Genomic DNA, 8,991 nt, shown 5'->3' on the forward strand with positions numbered 1-8,991 from the left:
TTTTTTTTTTAGTTTTTGTTTGTTTTTGTGCTGGTTTTTCTTGATTGCTTTTCCGCTGGGTCGAGTGAAGCATTTGGAAGTAAATTTTGTTGCTCAACGTAAAAAACATGACGCTTACCTTTCCCGCTGATACTGATACCTCCAAGGGGTGGTTGGGGAAAAACCTAAAAATTCTTTTGACATTCTGTCTGATTTTTCGCTGAAACAACAAAGGACAAATCTATGTATTCTGATGAGACTTCAATGTGTTACTATTCCGATTTATGTTCATATTTTGATTATAATGAAGAGGGAACCCTGAACCCAGTGAAGTGGGGGATTGATCTATTTATTTCTATTTCAAAAAAAAATATGGCGTCTTTTCACTGGATTTGTTATGTGGCAGAGGTTCTCCACAAATCTAACATACCTCTTCCAAAGGAATAGATGGTAGAAAAGTATATAACAAGAAGGAATTATGACAGTTACTTGTCCAGGCCTTAAATATTTGGAATGCTATTCCTCTCTATCGCTGTCATGTAGCTGATGTGCATACGATCTGTCTATTGATTTATTTTCATAGTTCATAGCATGATGTGCTTTATTTTCTTCTTTTTTTTTCCAGAGAAATACAATAAGCCAAGGAGACCCTGTCCATACTGTGGACAGTTGCAAACAAAACTCTCAAGGCATTTGATGAGGAAACACAAAGATGAGACAGAAGTTACAGAGGCCATGAAACAGCCTGTAAAGGAAAGGGATAGAACAATGGAGAATCTCAAGAAAAAGGGCATTTTTTATTCAAACACTAGAAACAATTCAATAGTTATGCGTGAGAGAGCACAAGGGTCACATGAAGTTGTTATGTGTGCTGGCTGTAAGGGGTTTTACTCTGGACGAAGGGTTTATGAACACAAAAAGAAATGTAGTACTGAGCATGCTCTGTGTACTGGGGTTGTAAAATTTTATCCCGTGGCTCCCAATGCAAGTAAAGAAATAAAGGAGAATATTCTTGACAAATTTCGGAATGATGAAGTGGGAAATTTGTGTCGATCAGACAAAGCTATAGTATTGTTAGGAACAAAATTGTGGAGTAAAAGTTCAAAGAAGGAGAGAAAAGTTATAATGAGTGATTTACGCATCTTAGGAAATTTGATTTTAAAAACTAGGAAGAGAACAAATCAACCTTCTTTCTCTGGAGAGGACGTGGTGAAGCGTTGTAACTTTAATGAAATATCGCAAACCATTTCTGAAATGACTTTGAAAGAGGATGGGACATTGAAAGCAGGCTTGAAGCTTTCAATTGGATTTATAATTGAAAAAGTTAATTAATTTCTTAAAAGGGGAATATATAATGCAAAACAAAATGGAAGAATCCGCAGAGATAGATTTCTTCAAAGCTGTCCTGGATTATAATTGGGATAGTATTTTTTTTACAGCCAGAGTTCAATGTGAAGCAAAGAGAACAAATTTGAGAAAACCCAAAGAGATGCCATTAGAGAATGATATAAAGAAGCTACGGCAATTTATTACTGAAGAGATGGTCCGTATTTGTGAGGATGATTATCAATTATTTGATTCACATATGTTTGTTAGGCTTCGCAATGTCATCGTAGCTAGGCTTACAATGTTTAATGCGAGGAGAGGTGGAGAACCCGCAAGGATGTTGTTAAAAGACTGGAATGATGCAGATTCAGGTGTATGGGTTGATCCCCAGCTTGTACAACATGTCACTGATCCTCTGGAAAAAGCGTTACTTGAGAAGTATAAGCTGGCCTATCAGTCTGGAAAGGGAAGCAAGATGTTGGTCCCTGTGTTGATACCCAATGACACAATTCAGCCTTTAAGGAAACTTGCACAGGAGCGTAAAGCTGTTGATATTTCAGACAACCCATTTCTTTTTCCAAATACAGGAATATCCAAAGATCATGTAAGTGGTTACATTGCCATCAAATATGTCACTTCCTTAGTAAAGGATTTAGAGAAACCCCAGTTGTTAATAGCTGATAAATTCAGGCACCGAGCTTCGACATTATTTGCCTTACTTGATGTCCCACATCACGAGAGAGATGTCTTCTATCGACATATGGGACACAGTGAATCAATCAATCAAAACATTTATCAGTGTCCACTTGCAATACGAGAAATAACAGAAGTTGGTCATTTTTTGGGTCAAATTGATAACTCAGCATCGGTCACTGGGGAAGGAAATTGTAACATTGAAACAAATGACTCTGTAGTGAATAGAGACTCAAATGCAAATTTTGGAACATCCATAGTAACAGCTGCAAATCAAGAAGAAATATTTGATGGTGAAGCAGGAGTGCCAAATCAGCTTACGTGTTCTTCAAAACAAACTGAACCCAAGAGGAATTCAAGCAAAAATCGGAGATACATGTCATGGTCAGATGAGGATACAGATAGAGTCAAGTCATATTTTAAAAACTTTGTCGAAGATGTTTCAGCACATGGTTCAAGGGGATCATTACCTAGAAAGTCTGAAATTATTCTGTTCTTAAAACACCACAGGGTATTTTCACAAAAAGGAATCCCTGAAGGTACACTAATTAGTTTGGTGAAGACAAAGATTTTTAATGAAAGAAATAAATATAGAAGGGAAAGAGCGTTTCAATCGGTGTAATGACAATCATGAATTTGATTTGTATTACATTCATTGTATTGTATAGTGTTATTGACATATTTTGGGGGTTTACAAAAACGTTTTATCTTTATATAGTACAATCTGTTCATCATTGCAATATCCTTTTTTATATTATATGAACATTCATTTGCTCAGCTTGAGAGACAAATGCTTTGTAGAACCATAGCTGCCAACCGTTCTGTTAAAAACGGATTTGTTCCGTATTTGACTTCCTGAGTCCGTAAGTGCTTATTTTTAGTTCAAAATCCGTATTTTGTAATTTTTGACTAATTTGTGGTAAAAAAGCCATGTGAGCCTAATGAATTATTATTATTGATCCATTATTATTACTATTACTACTACTACTATTGTTGTTATTATTATTATCATTATTATTGGTGTCCAGTGAGAGCATAATCTCCATTTGTGTAGCTCTTTAATTTGAATTATGCCTCTATCATAAATGATTTTCAACAATTAAAAAAGTTCCATTCGTTTATATGACGCCTGTATTTTACTCAAACCTTTCATAATGTATTGGAGATTTGCATAGGATATGGATGTTAGCCTCGATATACTTTGAATATTCTAAGACAGTATTGATACTTTCACTATTTGTTACAAATATTATTTTAATTAAGAATAAAATTAAATCCACCTTTTTGATTGGAAGGTATTCAATAAGAAAATCAATTGCTTATATTGATTAAAGATGACAATGATTATTTCCCTTTATTAATTTATGAAATATATAAATTTAATCCCTTTAAAAACATCTTCATCTGATTTTAATTTTTTTTTTTCAAGCAAGCTTTTGTAACGGTTTAGGTTCAAGAAAAATAAGTATAACTACTATTATAGTATACTACTTAAAGACCATTATGTTGCATGAAAGAAAACATATATGCAATCGTCTACTTTTTATCTGAACTCACCTAATTTTTACCCCAAAACGCCCTCTCAAGTGATGTACCAGGTTGGTAGTTATGCATTTCTAACCATCTTAAGTTATTTCATTTATTTTACAATTGTGCTTCTTGTGTATTGGTCCTTATCAAAGTTGAGGCAGTTGAATTCTTTCTTTATATTGTCCGTTCTGAATTTTGATCTCATTGTGGAAAGCTCCCATAGCGGGCAGGGAGGTACACACTGTGTCTTCTATCCCCTTATATCTGTTTTCCAACATGCTTTCAGTCTTTGTCTTGGAATGAGATTACTTGTTTTTTTCCTGGCCCTCGCCGGAGTCCTAGCTGGGAGGGAAGCAGTCAAATGCATATTTATTGTTTTGGGAGATATTTTTTTCCTTGTAAATCATCTCTCTGTTATGTATTATTACTATATTTGTTATTTTTTAATGTATAATGTAAGCATTTGAGTGTGTTCCTCTTGTTGGATTTTGTTCTTGTGTCCGGATAAGACTTATAGGTGATCTCAAACTAAGTACATTGGTGATACGCTCTTGGAATCTACATCTGATCCCTATTTGTTCCCAGTTCCCCTATGTCTTACTTTCTCTTGGATGCTTCAACTGTAATTCTAGAACTTTTTACTATCCAATTTTCTTCCTTTTTACTGGCGCTGATATAACCTAAATGTGTTGCAAGCGCCGTAAAACCCTTAAAAACAAAACAACAATCATTGTGGAAAGTGTCATTTTAACGATTCAAATGTGCTGGTACTAAACCCGATAATTGAGCAACTTTTGGACTAGCCTCTGTCATCTCAAACTTGTTAGTGTTAGTAATAGTAATTAAAAAGGCTGACTTTTATATGTTGCGATTCGATGAAGGGGGGGGGGGGGGGGGCGGGGCTTCGGCACACATCGCCCCTCATCCCGGGCAAAATGAGCGTTCCTTATTTTATTTTTGAAAAGTTGGCAGCTATGTAGAACTATCTGAAAGAATCAGATATGGCAGAATAAAAAGTCTTTCTACTAACCCTAACTTAATTGGCCAATGTAGCTTTATGTTCAGCATTTTCTAGATACCTAATGTAAAATTTCACTATTCTTTTTATGATAATTTTAAGAGTTGCAATCTTTAGAGGTGACTGTCAAGAAATGACACCTCTGTGTATTTAATTTCATTCTTTCTTTATCCCCTCATCCTTAATCAGAATAATAATAATTAATAATGAAAAAAAATGCAGCAACGACAGCTTAGAACGGCATAAAGTGCTTAAGAATTATTTTTTTTGCATTAAACTTTATTCAAACGATTTTCAACACTTTTGCTTCACAGTTTATGCTTTTTAACAAATGCAATTAAGCAACTTACCAGCAACAACATATTGGTTTGTTATCATTTGAGGGTTTTATCAGTAAAACTGTTTCTATCCTTTTATGTTGCACTGTACACATAGCAAACTTCATGCTTTTATTTGGTGACCAAAGACTTATGTGATACAGTGGATGAATGTTTGTGATGGCTTTTGGAACTGAAATAAACCTGCAATATGATTTGTAGACTTCTATCGTTATGTATCATTTTTCGGTCAAATGTAAATGTAATTTTACACGAGCTTGATGTATCATAAAACCCACAATGAGCTCAATGTGCAGCTGGTAGTACATTTATATGGACACGAACAACGTTGTTACAATTCAGTAACGTACTCCAATTAACACAAGTGAGACTGTAAATGAGACTTTTACAATGACTCTGCATCGCCACAAATATGGATTCGAACCCTGGCAACTCGGGCGTCAGACGAACTGTCTACCACGAAACCAAAGCAAGCATTGTGCAAGTTAAAGTGAATGAGATGTTGATTGAAGCCGTTCATTGTGTCCATCAGATCTGCTGTCCTATCCATCCAACTCCATTCACTGGGTGGGGTTCCCGACTTCCCATAATGGGCAGGGACGTACTCGTTGCGTCTTCTATCCCCCTATGTCTGTTTTCCAACTTGTTTTCTGTCTTTGTCTCGGGATGGGATTACTTGGTTTTGTCCAGGACCTGGCTGGGAGGGAAACAGTCAAATGTATAGTTCGAGTTTTGGGAGATTATATTTTTCCCTTGTAAATCATCTGTCTGTTATGCTCTTTATTGTTTTGTTTACATATTATTTATGCTTTGTAAACATTTGAGTGTATCCCTCTTTGTTGGGACCTGTGCTTGTGTCTGAATGAGACGTTTAGGTGATCTCAAACTAAGTACTTTGATAGTGGGCTCTTGGAATCTACTGTTTCCTATTTGAAACAAATCCCCTTTGCCTTACTTTTTCTTGGGTGCTCTAATTGTAGTTCCAGAACTTTTTACTATCCCATTTTCTTCCTTTTTACTGGCGCTGATATGACCTTAATGTGTTGCAAGCGCCGTAAAACCCTTAAAAACAAAACAAAACAAACCAAGTCCATTCAGTGGTATACAACAACAACAAATAAACTCCTCTGCCTGGTCCCTTCTATCTCTGATCTTAACCTGGGTCGTCAGGTTTCTAAAGGGGTCGGGGACTGCAAAAACAATGGCGCACGGAGCAACTGGGAATATTTTTTGCCGTGTTTGAGTCCCAGGTTATTTCCCTGAGCGCCCCTTCTGAGGGATGGACCTTCCCAGGAGTTAGTAAATGCGTTGCTCGGCCACTTCACTCTACGCACACTGGGATAAGCTTCGACACTATGGCCATGAAGCTCTTAATCTTAAGGACTTACTTTATTTTAGACAATTTGGTGGTAGCTCACTTGAAAATGCACTCTTAGGTACACACATATATAAACATATACTGGGCTCCCTAAAAGGGTTTTTTAATGTGGTCTCCCTAAAAACATGTTTTTACCAAATGTCTCCTTAAAGCTACAGAAACACTTAGTAAAACATTAGGGGGACCGAGTAATTTTCTATATACCATTGTGATCATCAAGCATCAGAATTGTGTTCATAAATCATTGTAGGGAATCAAACTATACTCATTTGAACAAAGATTGAACAGTTTAATCAATTTGAACAAGACATATGCTTGGTCCTCCAATTGGTGCATTTCACAGTGGTCACCTTAATAGTGGATTGATACTTATATATATATATATATATATATATATATATATATATATAAGGGGATCATTCTCGTATAGTTCAAAATTAATCACTCTCCTCATACCATATATATATATATTTTTAAAACAAGTGTGCGGTTATTCTGTTTACAATTAAATATTTCATTCATTTTAGTAACACACACCTATCTATATATTATTATTATTATTGCCATTATTATTATTATTATTATTATTATTATTATTATTATATTATTATTATTATTATTATTATTATTATTATTATTATTATTATTATTATTATTATTATTATGCCTAATTTAAAAAAAAAGAAATTTGAAAATGAAGCCTTTGTTGTTTTGATCACAACTCGGGCTTCGGCGAAACAAATCTGGACTTGTAATTTTTAAGGTTTGTAACCTAAAAATCTTTTTTTAAAAGGTATGTATGAATCAGTACCAGGTAAAACAGAAAGAAAGAAAAATGAAAAATCATCCCACCCAAGGTTACCAAATTTTCCGTATATTTACGGAACTCAGTATCTTATAAGCCAGCAGTTTATTTTCCAATCACCTGATAAACGGGGGTAAAAAATGTAGGTACAATAATGTCTTTTTTTTTACTAGAGTTCAGCAATCTTCATATTATTCCATTGGTATCTGCATGGATTAATAGATCATCAACAATTGTAACATTTAATTTACTTGAAATTAAAATATTTAGTTTTCTTGAAATTATAACATTTCATTTTCTTGAAATTATAACATTTCATTTTCTTAAAATTCTTATGTTATCTCTGTCTTGTAAAGCGCCATTGAACACGTTAGGTGGAGATTGGTGCTCCATAAATTTTATCATTATTATTATTATTATTATTATTATTATTATTATTATTATTATTATTATTATTATTATTATTATTATTATTATTATTATTATTATTATTATTATTATTATTATTATTATTGTTATTATTATTATTATTATTACCATTATTATTATTATTATTATTATTATTATTATTATTTATTATTATTATTATTATTATTATTATTATATTATTATTATTATTATTATTATTATTATTATTATTATTATTATTATTATTATTATTATTATTATTATATTATTATTATTATTATTATTATATTATTATATTATTATTATTATTATTATTATTATTATTATTATTATTATTATTATTATTATTATTATTTATTATTACTGTTGTGGAAGATAGTGTGCTCGATAGACAAAATGAAAAGAACATTTTTTTTTTGGTTATCATTCCTGGATTGGGTGTTGAATTGAACATCAGATCCCCTGATTGTTGTGCTGCCAATGCCTGCTCCTAAATCTTTCACAATTGTGAATATTTAGATTGCTATTAATCGCTTTTTAAATTATTCTTTCTTTTTTTTAATCGTCGCTATTATGTTATGAGCATTTTCATTTAGTTCTTTCACAATTTTTTCTTTTTTTTTTTTTTTTATTGTATGATTTGTATGTTAATAATTCTATATTTTACCAGTATTGCCATTAATGAGGGCATAATACTCCACTTTTTTAAAATGGTAAAATCCACATTCTTCAGAAGCTGCGAAATATTCCTCGTTTTAAAAAAAATTCTGACTTGAGACATATGTAATATGGTAGTATAAGCAATGTAAATGTTGCTGCTCGAAGCTCGAAAAATTATATAACAATGTGAAATTGAATATCTTCATTCAATTTAATAAATGAAAAAAGATAATGTGGATGTTTCAGATTTCCCCTTTTCAACAAAACAGGATGTTTCCCACCCATTATCACATATTATTATCTCATTTGTCTGTACGGTTTCATTCATTCTGATTTGTTGATAAAGAGGAAACCCGAAATGGTCACATTATCTGTTATCATTATTTAAATTGAAGCTTACATTCAATTTCACATTGTTGTTTATGGTAAAAGCATCAATTTGGAGTATTATTACTATTATTAATTTTAAAAAAAGAACAAAGAGTTAACAATTCCATTTTAGCATTCTTTTATTTTTATTGTTCAGCATGGTTTATGTTATTTAAATTGTTACACTTTCATTTTTTTGTAAAGTCAAACCCAGTCATTGAATCCCACATTCCCCAATTCTAAGTTTATAAGACTTACTAACTACAACACAATTAGCTTGGCTCAAGATCTGACTGTATTCACTATTTTTTAAAGTTCAATTTGGTCTTTCCTTTTTGGACTTTAACTACTTAGATATTCTTTTTTTTTTTGGTTTTTTTTTTTAGTGGGAAAGGGGGGAGGGAAAGAGGGGAGATTGATCTATTTATACATTGACTTATTTTTTTTTTTTGAATTAATGTATTCATATTCATATTTTCGCCCTTTT

Source organism: Berghia stephanieae, chromosome 15, assembly GCF_034508935.2.
Source record: "Berghia stephanieae isolate SIO BIC M18660-M18661 chromosome 15, UCSD_Bste_1.3, whole genome shotgun sequence".
In the NCBI taxonomy this organism is placed as follows: domain Eukaryota; kingdom Metazoa; phylum Mollusca; class Gastropoda; order Nudibranchia; family Aeolidiidae; genus Berghia; species Berghia stephanieae.